Source organism: Pogoniulus pusillus, chromosome 5, assembly GCF_015220805.1.
Source record: "Pogoniulus pusillus isolate bPogPus1 chromosome 5, bPogPus1.pri, whole genome shotgun sequence".
NCBI classification, from domain to species: Eukaryota; Metazoa; Chordata; class Aves; order Piciformes; family Lybiidae; genus Pogoniulus; species Pogoniulus pusillus.
In genome coordinates this window covers 8,290,839-8,305,370 of record NC_087268.1, presented here as the reverse complement: position 1 = coordinate 8,305,370, position 14,532 = coordinate 8,290,839, and the positions used below count along the sequence as shown (strand labels likewise).

The 14,532-nt window shown below is 40.8% G+C and overlaps 1 protein-coding gene across 4 annotated transcripts in view; it reads right to left on the bottom strand.

The window, feature by feature from the left end:
* CBLB (Cbl proto-oncogene B) overlaps nt 1-14,532 on the bottom strand; it is a 136,692-nt gene that overhangs the window by 106,525 nt on the left and 15,635 nt on the right. The window lies entirely within an intron of this gene.

The following is a 14,532-nucleotide window of genomic DNA, read 5'->3' as shown; positions in this document are numbered from 1 at the left end:
CTCTGCAAAGCCTTCCTACTCTCAAACAGATCAAAACTCCCACCCAATTTAATATCATCTGCAACCTCCACCCGCCCCTAAAACTGGCCAAAAGGCTACGCTACTGTTTGCTGCAGGATTTAACCTCTACAGCTGATGAAGTAGGCTAAGTTCTTGCAACATCCAGGCTCATTGTTCTTTGTGATCAAAGCTTCAGACTCCTGAAGATTATCTGAAGTTTGGGATTATTTCTTTTTTCTTAGTTGGTCAACGGGAGGGCATTAACAAGGAGTTCAGAACAGAAAATCTCACAGCTGATGTTCACCTGGCACTTGAAAAAAAATCATACTTGAAACTATAAGGGTGTCAAATTCCAACACAGAGACAACTTTCATACACAGGCTCCTAAACCAGGGAATGATTCTGGAAATGCTGACACATCTTTAAGACTGTGAGTGGGTGCCAAGATAATACACACATTGTGTACACATATGTTGCTGTCTTCCTGGGAAGCTTAAATGAAAGCCCACATGGTTGATGTGGGACAGGAGGAATGCCTTTTTGAAAGCACTCATCCTGCTTATTCATAATATCTCAAATGACACCCAAAGCATATGGTAAAATTAAGCCATTCCACAACACAGCCCTTATGACAGTGAACAATCCTTCTGAATCAAAACTACTTTTGATATTTCATCAAAATAAACTCTACCTTGTTGACAGAACTTAAGGAGACTGTTAAGGGTTTAAATAAAAACAAATTTCATACCTAGAAATGTTGAGGTCATCAACACAATTTAATAACTTGAGTTGCACTCATTACAAAAAGATTTATTGTCAGGAGAAAAGGAGGCTAAGGGGAGATGTCACTGCTCTCTGCAACTCCATGAAAGGAGACTGGAGGTGAGGGTTGGTCTCTTCTCTCTAGTATCAGGTGACAGGATGAGAGGAAATGGCTTGACATTGTGTCGGGGGAGGTTTAGGTTGGAGATTAGAAAAAATATTTTCCCTGCAGGAGTGGTCAGACACTGAAATAGGCTGCCCAGAGAGGTGATGGAGTCACCATCCCCATGTGAGCATGCCACTTTAGAACACGGTTTAATGGTCATAGTGGTGTTAGGCTGATGGTTGGACTTAAAGTCTATTCCAAATGAAACAATTCTCTGGTTCTGTGATTTTACTTGTCTCTTTTTTGCTAAAGCACAGCCACTACAGAGGGTGAGACTCTCATCAAACAATAGACCAACCATCTGCTGCTAAATAAAGCAAAGGGGAACCTGCTATAGGAATAAAATATATGACAATTCTATTAACATTAGCATTACCTTTCCATTGTCTTTCACATCCTATTCTTACCTTAGCTGAGCTTTTAAAACCAAAAGCAAACAAAAAAAAGCTGTCACACAGGGAAGCTGTAGGCATTTCCAAGCATAAATGTACACTGTAAAGCATGGTATCACATGCCCAGTGAGACACCTTATTTTCCATCCTTTGGCAAACCTAACCTATGGATGAAGTTCCAGTGACAGCTCTTTTCTAACCACAACAATTCTATGATTCTGTGTTCTTCACTAAAGCAATTCGTATTGCCACCACCTTTAAGACACTAAAGCCTGCTGTGTGGCATTCAAACACATCTCTTCCTAGCTTTGGGTTTCAGCAAAGATTATCTCAAGGCCCATGATCCTCACCCGCATCGAAGAGCTTTCCCTTCCCTAGTTTCTTCCTTCACCCCTATGAAGAGGGAAAATGAGAGAAAGCAAACAAACTCCTTTTCAGTGGCACTTAAATAATTTCAGAAGGCAAGGCTTCCTTCAGACAACATGCGTGCAGCTAACGAAACCACACATGCACAGGCTGGAGGACAGCTGCGTACCAACTGGGTCACCAGTCATCCATACTGCTGCACACCCCCCCCAGACAAGCACTCTTTTTACATTACTGTGCTCTGTAAGTGATTAGAGTCCCATTCCTCATAGGGCATTAATTATGGGGATTAACAGTAAAAGGAAGCACATGAACAGGATGTTAGCTACTTTTTTTTCCCTTCCTTTTTTATTCTTTTTTTTTGCTTTGAATCTCTGTGTATTTACTACAGCTATTAATTAAAGAGTAAAAAGGATATGCAGAGGTTGGAACAAAATCATACAATGTAATCTTCCAGACTATTATCCTAAAGAGCTTTTCCATCTCACAAATGACCAGACACACACATAAGAAAAATAAGCCAGCTATGTGTGACACTTTCTGTATTCTCCCAGTTGCAGCACAGAAATAACACTCATAGAATGGTTTAGGTTGAAAGGGACTTTAAAGATCATCCAGTTCCAACCCCCCTGATATGGGCAGGGACACCTCCCACTACACCAGGTTGCTCAAGATCTCATCCAACCTGGCCTTGAACACCTGCGGGGAAGGGGCATCCATAACCTCCCTGGGCAACCCATTCCAGTCTCTCACTACACTTACTGTAAAGAATTTCTTCCTAACACTCAGTCTACATCGACTCTCCTCAAGCTCAAATTCATTCCCTCTCACCCTATCACTGAAAGCCCTTGCAAAAAGTCCCTCCCCAGCTTTCTGTAGCCCCCCTCAGGTACTGGAAGGCCACTACTGAGGTCTCCCTGGAGCTTTCTCTTCTCCAGATGTATCAATAAGTTACAAAAACACTGAAGCATTGGCCACTGGGAATGAGCTGTCAGTAAGAAGCAGTTTTCACATGGATTAAAAATTCATATGAAGTTAGAACAGACACAAACTTTTATCAGTATTCCTGTCATTTGCCATTGCTCTGTTACTATAACCAAAAAAGCATAAAATCCTTAATCTGCTCCTCACTCCAGGAAAAACTAGAAGTGCTGGACTATGAATTAAGTGGCATAATGCTTAAGTGACCTTAGGATAACTGAGGTAACCAGCAAAAAGTAACCTAATGAGAACTAAAGCATAGGTATTACAGAACCCTGGAATGTTAGGGGTTGGAAGAGACATCTGGAGATCACCAAGTGCAACCCTCCTGCCTTGGGTTCATTTAAAGGTGGACAAACAGGAACAAGTCCAGGGAGGTTTTGAATGCCTGTAGAGACGGAGACTCCACTGCCTATCATGTCCAAACTCCATTACAAGAACAAAAACATCAGCACAACCTATTAAATTTGACCTATTCAGCATTACTGACACGACGTAGGAAATAAATATCTACTTCTTGTATTTTAGTGTTTCAAGAGTTGGAAGTTAGGCCAACAGAATCATAGAACTGTGGAACTGTTTCACTTGAAAAGAACCACTAAGATCAAGTCAAACCATCATCCTAACACCACCACGGCCTTTAAACCATGTCCCACAGTGCCTTAGCTGCACGCTTCTTTAACATCTCCAGGGACAGTAACTCCACCACCTCCCTGGGCAGCCTCTTCCAATGCCTGAACATTATTTAAGGATTTCTTTTTTATCTAACATCCAACCTAAACCTCCCACAGTACAATTTCAGGACATTTCCTCTTGTTCTATCACTAGACACTAGGGAAAAGAGACCAACCCCCACCCCACTGCAGCCTCTTTTCAGGGAGATGTAGAGAACAATGAGGTCTCCTCTCAGTCTCCTGTTCTCTTTTTATTACTAAACCACTGTGAGGTCTTTTTTTTTCTAACATATTAAAAACAAGGATTTAGAAACAAAGAAAAAAAATAAATGAAGCCACTACACAGATATCTCCTTTATTGCTGGTGTATTAGATTATTAGATGTTCCTGAGATTTTCATCACTTATCACAAACAAATAGAAGTTGGAACACAGGCCAGAAGTTTGTACATCAACCTCTACTCTTCAGAGCTTTCACTATTGACTGCATATTTGAACAACACAAACAGGGAAGTTTTTAGGTTCTGTTTGTGGCACTGTATCTTTCTCAAGCATGTATCATGTCTATAGAGTATTAAATTGAAAAAAAAATCATACTTTAATTACAAAGTTATTATTGTTATGTTTTAATACCAATAATTTGAAATTCAATATAATTCACACAAAGAGTATCAGTGGATGGGTTAAGTATCATATTTGCTGAAGCTTACAACTTTGTGTTGAAGGGAGTTGTTGCTCTTCCTTCTGTCAAAACTAAGCCTTCTCCAAAACAATGAAGAGCAGTGTGTGTGCTAGTTTGAAGCAGCTAGAATGTTTTGGTGAGAAGAACTAGATTACAAGCTGTAAAAGGAAAACACTGGTGATGTCTACTTTGCTCACAGGCTTGCTGAGAGGTATAGGAACAAGAAATAAAAACATAGATAATCACTCTCACTTGGGCTGCTGGCTGAGCTGCATCTCTCTAATCTCACCCTCCATTTTGGACTAATTCACTTTGCTTCCTAACCCCCTGGCCAAACCTCCATTCTTCCTTGGGACTGGGGTAAGGTTGAGAGGGGTAGGGGGAAGGTGAAGGGGTGGTTGGGAGCCCCTTCTGGGGACTCAGGTTTCTGGGAGGGGAGTTGTGTTTCTGCATTACCTTTTACCTTGTCTATTTCTGTCTATAACTGTATATACTGTAAATATCTGCTTGTATATTGTGCTAGCTGTAAATATAAGCTTCATTCATATTTCCAGAGCTGGCTGAGTCTAGTCTGGGTGATTTCTAAAGTGTGGGGGGGGCAGAGAACACCCAAACCATCACAAGTGTGCTAAAGCCTAAATAATAATTTCATTTTTTTAAATTGATATGTAATGACTAATCCCTTTTAGCACTCCAAACTGTTTAAATTGTTGACTCTGAAACTCTGAAAGTGTTTCTCTCCATCTTTACACTCTTCCTCTAGAAAACAATGAGAAATAAGGAATGGGTTGTCCAGGGAGGTGATTGAAGTCCCTTCCCTGGAAATATTCAAGGTGAGGCTCAACAGGGCTCTGGGCAACCTGATCTAGTTGAGGATGCCCCTGCTGACTTGGACAGGTTGGGGGTGTGGACTGGATTACCTTTGGAGGATCCCTTCCAACTCAGATCATTCTGTGAAAAGTTGGGATTAACTGGCCCAGAAATTCTACTATATTAAAATTAGTTCTTCATTCACCTGTGCCACCATTTCTGGGTTTCCTTAAGTAATCTTGTTCAGACCCTTACTAAAAACTGACAATTTTAAAGGGTCCTAAAATAGTATAAACACACAGGTCATACAATATTACAAAGAAGCAACTTCTAGGCTGCTAAAATATAAAAACTGATATGAAATATAAAAGCCTGATCTAGTTAAGGATGTCCCTGCTTACTGCAGAGGAGACTGGACTAGATGACCTTTGGAGGTCCTTTCCAACCCAGACCAGTCTACAATTCCAGGATTCTAAAGGTCTGTTCTTGGATATACACCTGTGAAGCCCCACTGATTAATGAACAGATGTTCTTAGGTATGAGATGTCTTATTAGTGACCCTAGATGTTGTAATTCCCATGACAGACTTTCCTAACTCAAAATCAGCTCCAAGATGAGTTCAGAGTAGTCTGTCAGCTAAGAACCATTTTCCATTGGCACAGTTTGCAAACAGATGCTGATCAGTTTGACAATCTTGCACTACTGATCTTGGTACAAGAGAGGAATTTTTTTCTCATGCTGTCATTTTCTAAACAGCACAGTATTTACAGAATTGTTTGGATTGTAAGGGACCTTAAAGATCATCTATTTTCAACTCTTGCCTGCCTTCTCCATTCGTAGGATGCACTTCTCCTGGGCTTGGAGGAGAAGATCCTTGAATACCGACCAGCTTTCTTGGGCTTCCCTTCCCTCCAGGACTTTATTCAACACCACTCTGCCAAGCAGATCACTAAAGATGATAACGCTTGCTCTCCTGAAGTCCAGAGTAGTGAGCTTGCTTTGCACTCTTTTTTATGCCATGAGGATTTTAATTTCTACCATGTTGTGGCTGATGCAGGCAAGGCTGCTCTTAAGTTTCATACTGCTCACCAGCCCTTCCTTGTTGGTAGGAATAAGGTCCAGCACAGCACCTTTTCTTGTGTGTTCCTTTATCACTTAGAGAAGGAAAACTGTCATCAGCACAGTCCAGGAAACTCCTAGATTGCAGGTGCCCTGCTATGTTGTCCTTTTAAAAAGGTAAAAGCATCTCTGATGCAGAGCTAATGAAAGTGTTTGGGTTTCATTTGTTTTATTTTCCAAGACAAATGAAGATATTAGTGAAAGTCATTAGGACATCCCTAATGTCTGGCATACACCAAACAAATTAAGCTTATTAAAATGTTTATTCTTGCTGCAAGCAAAACTAGATTTTGGTACAGAATAATCCTAATAAAGCTAGGGAGTGATGACAGATTTTCTAGTAAGTGTATAGATTTCATAGATTCACAGGATGGTGTGGGTTGGAAGGAACCTTAAACATCATCTAGATCCAACTCCCCTGGCCATTGGCAGGGACATCTATCAGATCAGGTTGCTCAAGACCTTAGCCAGCCAGGCCCTGAACACCTCCAGGGAGGGGTGTGCTCAACAGATACTAAGGAAAAAGTGAGCACTGGGTGCCAGATATAACTCACTGGCAAGAGACATTTCTTTTACTCACTTATAAACAAGTCCATGGATCCTTTTCTTTCTGCCACAAGTACTCAAGGGTCTAATGCAATCCTGCAATATTTCAAGTACTTTCTGACAGAATCTTGATTTTCTCCACTCTTAGTCATATCAATAGAAACACAATACTGTGCAATACTTTGGGGTTGAGATCAGGAGGAGAGAAAGCAATTAACCAGGAACTGGTAAGACTTCCATCCTTTATTATTCTGCATTCCTCCCTATCAGGACACATATTTACATTATGCAAAGTAGATGAACAACCAGAGCTAATATCTAAGATTATATGGTGAGGTGGTTAGTGGATGAGGGAAAAGCTGTGGATGTGTCTATCTGGACTTCAGTAAAGGCCTTGGCACTGTTTCCCACAGTATTCTCCTGAAGAAACTGGCTGCTCATGGCTTGGGTTTGTGCTTTGCTGGATAAAAAAAAAATGGCTTGATGGCTGAAATTGTAACTGTGCTGTCTGACCATTTGAGAGTGAAAAACAAAAGTCAGCTTAGACGAGATTTTCTTACAGAGACTGCAACAACCTTTCCCACAGAAATTGAATGTATTCAATCACTATGTTACCATTGACTACAATCTTTCAACGTATATCCCCCAAATACCTATCTGCTACTTTTATGTTTCCCCTTTAGTTTGTGTTACATGATGTTAGGAAGAAAACCAGACAAATCTACCTTTACATTGGACGTCCCAAAAACCAGTAAAGTCATAACTGTTAGACCCAAGTATTATAGAAATGAACAAAATTATTTCTGCAGCTATTTTCTGGTGTATCAAGATCTGTGCAATACATAATATAAAATCAATATATCCTTCAGTATGGATTTCACTCCAAACAATGAAAAGACTTAGGTAATAGATTATGGTTAAGATCTTTCATTACAACACAGGACAGTTCCTAGAATTCTGATGCAAAATGTGAACAAACCATGGTAAAAAAACACAATGTTTTATCACATGCTAAATAAAAAATGTTTCAGTGAGATATCATTTAGTGTTACTTTTGTTGCACTCAAACCAGAAGCAATCATAATGCATTTCTCATTTACGCTACAAATCAGAGAACTGCAGAGTGTTAGGGGTTGGAAGGACCTCTAGAGATCTTCAAGTCCAAGCCCCTTGCCAAAGCAGGATCACCTAAGGCAGACCACACAGGAATACATCCAGACAGGTTTTGAAAGTCTCCAAAGAAGACTTCACAATCTCTATAGGTAGCCTGCTCCAGGGCTGCAGTACCTGCACAATAAAGGAGTTTCTCCTTATGTTCAAGTGAAACCTCCTGTGTTCTAGTTTGTACCTGATGCCCCTGGTTTTATCACTAACCACCACTGAAAAGAGCCCATCCCCATCTTCTTGACCATGGCCCTTTAGCTATTGATTAGATGCCTTCTCAGTCTGCTCTTTTCCATGCTAAACAGAAACAGGTCTTTCAGCCTTTCCTCATAAAAGAGATGCTCCATTAGATGCCTTCTCAGTCTGCTCTTTTCCATGCTAAACAGACACAGGTCTTTCAGCCTTTCCTCATAAAAAAGATGCTCCAGTCCCCTCACAATTTTCATGGCCCACAGTTGGGATTCTCACCAATATTTCCCCGTCTCTCTTGTACTGGAGAGCCCAGAACTGGACATAGCACTCCAGATATGGCCTCACCAGGGCAGAGTAGGAGGTGGAGAACCTCTTTTGAACTTTCTGCATCTACACACTTCTTAATACACCCCAGGATATCACTGACTTTCTCTAGGTTTAGATACATAACAAACGTGTCTTCTAGCCTAATTTTTGACCAAGGATTCTTTGGCTATAAGGAATATCACTACAGTACATCTGTTTTTATGAAGTGACTTGACTTTACTATTAAAGAGTGGCAAAAGAGCTTCTATTAACTAAAAAGCAAGTGTACCACTTGGAGTGATTATTTCCAACTTCCTTTTCATTTCTTTCCAAAACCAAAACAGATTTTTCTTCTTTCATGTTTCTAATTTTTAATGGAAAACAATGCCTCAAAACATCAGGGAAAGGAAACCATTTATTTTTATAACCTGAAATTAAAATGAGATATACTGGTATATTTAGACCTACACTTCATACAGATGAGTATTTTCTTCTAAAACCTTTCTGTTTCTTCTTGAATGTCCCTCCAGTACCTGAAGAAACTGGAGAGGTACTTTTTACAAGGGCTTGTACTGACAGGATGAGGGAGGATAGGTTTAAGCTTGAAGAGGGTAGATTTAGACTGGATATTGGAAAGAAATTCTTGGACAGTGAGAGTGGTGAGGCACTGGAACAGGTTGGCCAGGGAGGCTGTGGATGGACCCTCTCAGCAGCTGTTCATGGCCAGATCGGAAGGAGCATCACACAGCCTGGTCCAGTGGGACAAATCCCTGCCCACGGTGGTATGGCTGGAACTAGGTGATCCTTAAGGTCCCTTCCAACCCAAGCCATTCTATGGTAAGCAGCTGCTAGTGTTGAAGGCATCCTAAACCAAACACTTTGGCACTGCATACAGAGTATTTCTGACAGAGAAGCAAAGACAAAATATTCTAAAAATCAACTATGCATGTAAAAGTGAATGCTGGAGGATCCCTTCCAGCTCCACTAGAGAAGCCTTCCTTTCTACACAGTAAACTCAGGAGTCACTTGTCTCTGTTCTTTAAGATGATCCTAAGGTTGCTGTCTTGAGATAATCAACTGGACTTTACCATACCTAAGAACATAGTTCTATTTATAGTTAGTAATCATGACCTGCCTGCATAACCACAGCTGTTCCCAGTAGAGACACTGCAGGCAAGAAGGATGTGAGAAACAGAGCTGTTAGAAAGCAGAAATAGGTACCTATTCTCACTGCCAAATCAGAGTATTTCCAGACCTCTCTGACCAAGAATACGGCATCTTCAGAAAACTACCTCCTCTTCTCAGCAAGTTTTGTCATCCTATATTGCCTTCTAAAGCTAAAAAGAAACAGCATGGAAAACTATCTGTGTATGGACACTGCATCAGTCATACTGCATAACCCTTGTAGTAGAACTGTGATCAAGTTTATCAGAAAGGAGTTAAAATGGAACATATGCAAAGTCTGCAGAAATGATTCCCCTACCCTTGTGCTTTCTGAAAGCTTTCACAACTGCACCAAGTCAGTATAAATGTGATGGCATATTAATTTGGCAACAATATCATAGACACTTTCCAGAGCTACTATTTATGACATGAAGTGGAAGAAAGACAAGATTAGACTCTGTGTATAGCCCCTCACAACCAGCTGAACTTTGACCAAAGTCAACACGACTTTAATTGTAAGAAAGTGTTTGAAACAGACCCTGAAGTAACATAGAATGGCTTGAGTTGGAAGGGAGCTAAAGATCATCCGGTTTCAACCTCCTGCCACAGGCACAGACACTTCTCACTGGAGCAGGTTACTCAAGGTCCTGTCCAGCCTGGCCATGAACACCTCCACGGAGGGGACATTCAACACCTCCCTGGGCAACCTGGTCCAGTGTCTCACCACCTTCAGTGTCAAGAATTTCTAGTACTCAGTCTGAACCTACCCTTCTGAAGCTTCAATCCACACACACAGTAAACACTGCCTGATTTTGTAACAGTAAAAAGTCAAACACACACAGAGAGAAAAAAAGTGCAGATATTATCCCTCTTCTCTCCAGCTAAATAAAAATCAACGACCTAAGTCAAGTGTAAGAATTCAAAATCATTACTTTTCATTTAGGAACTGTTCTGGTTTGAAAAATCCTTCTTTTCCTCTGCAGTCTGAATGAATAGTTATTTTGGTACTAATGTTTCACTTCAATTTGGTAACACCCTCCCCAACATAGTGAAGATGATCAAAAACATCTAAAAATTCAAATATTGCCTTACAACGACTGCAGTGACACAGCCTGTTTGCACTGATGTTAGAACAAGCTGTCATAACACTGCCCTGAAATTCCTAACCTCCACATGTTCTCACCTGCCCTCTGCAACACTAGCCTCTTTGTCTGAGTGGTGTTTGTGTAACACTCCTTGGTTAATTTAGACTAGAACCAAAAATAGAAAACGGCTTGTGCTGCACCAATCTGCACTGGAGCTCAATTACTCATCTGGTTCAAGCACACCACAGTTTCTTAGAGCTGTTTTGGTTCACATTCAGCTTTACACCACAGCTAAGGAACTTTCACATTAGGAAGGTATTTTTTACAATGAGAGTGGTGCGACATTGGAACAGGTTTCCCAGGAAGGCTGTGGATGCCCCTTCCCTGAAGGCATTCAAGACCAGATTGGATGAGGCCTTCAGCAAGCTGGTCTAGTGGGAGATGTCCCTGCCCATAGCACGGGGGATGGAACTCGATGATCTCTAAGATTTCTTCCAACTCAAACCGTTCTATGAATCTAAGAACAGGGAGGGCAGAAGAAAGTGACAACTCTCACCACAACACAAAAGCTTGCAAAAAAAAACCCAAATCAATCTCATTGCATTTCCTTCTCCTATGCAACTGCATCCAGCCAGTCATGCCCTCCCTCTTCAGAAGAGGGAACCTCTGTATCAAGGGATATTTACTGTAGCTAGGTTCCATTTCCAGTTATCCTAAGTTCCATGGTGAAAGCAACCCCTTTTTGCTAGGGACAGCACAGAGTTCAAGCTATGAGGCAACATTCCATTAATCTTTCAAGCAGAGTAAGGCACCTTCTTTACCTAAATAAGCTAGTGAAGGACAAATCTAAAAAAGTATCCTTTTCTCAATCAACAAAATCTCCTCTGTCTGGAAACACAAACAAGTTACAAGGCTGTTAGAAACTTTCTAACTGCTAAGAAATTCACAACAAATTCTTAAAACCAGAGCAATTTTCATGCAATCCTAAAACAAAGGGGTTGAAAGGGACCTCTGGAGATCATCCAGTCCCACTTTCCAGCCAAAGCTTAGGGAAAGCCACACAGAAATGCATGCAGACAGGTCTTGAACATCTCCAGAGAAGGAGACTCCAGAACCTCTCTGCTCCACTGATCCAGTACCCTCACAGTAAGGAAGTTTTCTGTCACGTTGAGGTGGAACTTCCTGGGTTCCAGTTTGTGTCCATTGCCCTTTGTCCTATCACAAGACACCAAGGAAAATAGCCTGGCCCCTTCTTCCTGACACCTACCTTCAATGTATTTGTAAACATTGATCAGATCCCCTCTCCTCTCAGTCTTCTCCTTCAGACTAAACAGCCTCAGGTGTTTCAGCCTCTCCTCCACCGACAGATGTTCCAATCCCTTAGTCATCCTCACAGCCTCCATGGGACCCTCTCCAGTAGTTCCCTGACCCTATCAAACTGGGGAGCCCAGAACTGGACACTACACTCTGAATGTGGTCTCATCAGGGCAGAACAGAGCAGGAGGAGAACCTTCCTGACAATTATGTGATTTTCACTTGCCTCACAACACTACATATATTGATACTGGTTCCTAAATGTATTGATGCTATATAAGTTAGAAGATTATTCAGTAATTCCAAGAGGTTAAAAATACACCAAGTGAATAGATGTTTCCAATTGCAGCCAGTTTCTCTTTTTCATTATAACCTTCTATCCGGAAACCAGAGAGACATGAACAGAAAAACAAAACAGAAGTGTGAAATTCAAAACCACAGAAACTGGCTGGGTGTCAATATGAGAGGCTTTTGGTTTGCCCATTTTAAAACTGACTCTACCTGATCTTGACAGTCATTTCCAAAACATCTTCAAAAGCACTTATTTAAATTATCAACCCCTACATTTGCATTATAACATTAATAAGGCACTCAGCTTAATGCAGGTATATTTAGAAGTAAAGAAGCTAAGAACATTAGCTTCTTTTACTAACTTCCCAAGATTTAACCTGTTGAGGCCCTGCAGAGCAACAGGTACCTAGTCAGAGGGCTCAGCAAAAATACTTTCTCAGTCAATTTCAAAATAGGACAATCAAATATGAACAGTAGGGGAAGGACTTCAAAGCAGCCTGTAAGCAAGCAGAGGAGAGACTTTTTACAAGGGCTTGTAAGGAGAGGTTGAGGGGCAACAGACTTCAGCTGGAGGAGTGGAGATTCAGACCAGATATTGGGAAGAAATTCTTTACAGTGGGTGATGAGACTCTGGAACAAGTTGCCCAAGGATGTTGTGGATGCCACCTCCATGGAGGTGTTCAAGGCCAGGCTGGATGAGGTCTTCAGCAACACAGTATAGCAGAAGGTGTTCCTGTCTGCGGCAGGGAGGTTGAAATTGCATCTTAAGCTCCAGCCTAAGCCATTTTATGATTCTATGAATCTATGAAAGTGGGTGCACTGAAGTATAAAAGATGTAGAAGTTAAGTCAAAATGGCATGAGGCACAAACTGCTGAAACAATGTTTATGCTTTTTGGTTTAAACAAAGTCACAGTATGGTCTGTACTGGAGAAACATTTCTATTGTTCTCCTTTTTCCTCAAGTTTCAAACTCCCATCAGATAATTTTAGACTGGATGTTAGAAAGAAATTCTTTACAGTAAGAAAAGTGGTGTGACACTGGAACAGGTTGCCCAGGGAGGTAACAGATGCCTCATCCCTGGAGGTGTTCAAGGCCAGGTTGGATGGGGCTTTGACCAACCATGTCTGGTGGGAGGTGTCCCGATGGCAGTGGGGTTGGAACTACATGATCTTTGAGGTCCTTTTCTACCCAATCCATTCTATGAATCTATGAAATAGTCAGGCAAAACAACATAGTTGTCATCTTCTGAAATACAATTTAGAGAGCCTGAAGTAGCTATTTGGATTCTATGCACTCCATTGCTATGTTTTAAAATCCCACCTCTCCAATCGTCTCACAAAAAATTGGCCCAAACAAATGACAGTAAACATGCTAACTGCACCTCCTTCAGAAACTGCTCCACAAAACACATCCTTTTATCACTCCTCTTACCATCATGCAGTAAATGAAGTGGGTAATTGGAAAGAAGAAAGCAACTCTAGCAACTAGACAACCGTTCTTAACACAGTGTTTGAGAGCATATAGCAGGCTGACTGAAAAAATTACACTCAAACTGGCTTTAATTTATTGCTAACTGTAAGCAAAACCAGAAGTAAATCTGGATTTCATAAACAAAATAAAACCTGTTTACATAATGCCACCATTTATGTCAAATTTCCCTTACCATAAAAGACTTCCCATTTGTTTTGCAACACAATGGCTTCTGCACATACAACAAATGGGATATTTAAAACAAAAACACACAAAGTACCCATAGGCTGAGTGATGAAAAATTGCTCCAGGGGTTCTGGTAAGAATGCATCTGCAGTGAAAATGTTCCTTTGCATGCTTATGATATCAAAACACAACAAATGTTCATCAAGATTCTGAACTATAATTAGAACAGTTCAGTGTCTTTTTTCTCCTTTGGGCAAACAGCTCTATTAAAAATGGGAGGGTTTTTTACATACTCAAAATAATAAATTCCTTAGACCTTTAGTAAGACTTGAGAAACCCTATCACACAGGAGACTGAACAGCTACAATCATTGCTAAAAATTAGGAAGCAGCATATGTATAAATCAACTATAACAGCAGTGACATTTACAAGAATGCAGACATTTCACTGCTTCTACCAACACATTCCCCAGCTGCCAAACTATACTGCAGCAGACAGAACAGCAGGGATTCAATCCTCTATCCACTCCCTCTCTACCTCTTATTCCATATTATCGCCTTTAAAAGAGGGAGACTGAAACCAGCATTGTGGGGTTGGTCGATAGATTTAAAGGTAATCACACAGAGCAAAGGAATTGCCACAACACTGCTGTGGCCCTTTCCAAAATAAAACTCCAGGTTTTGCACACAAAATACAAAAACTCAAAAGAGTATTTTAAAAGCAATATTTTCAGGATATAATAAGTAATTCAAATATTAAACCCTTCCTTTCTCACCACAAAGAGCACACAAACTAAGCATTAAATACCTATTACTAAACTGAAGCACTGCAAATCAGGAATCAATCAAGTTTCTGAAAAGGC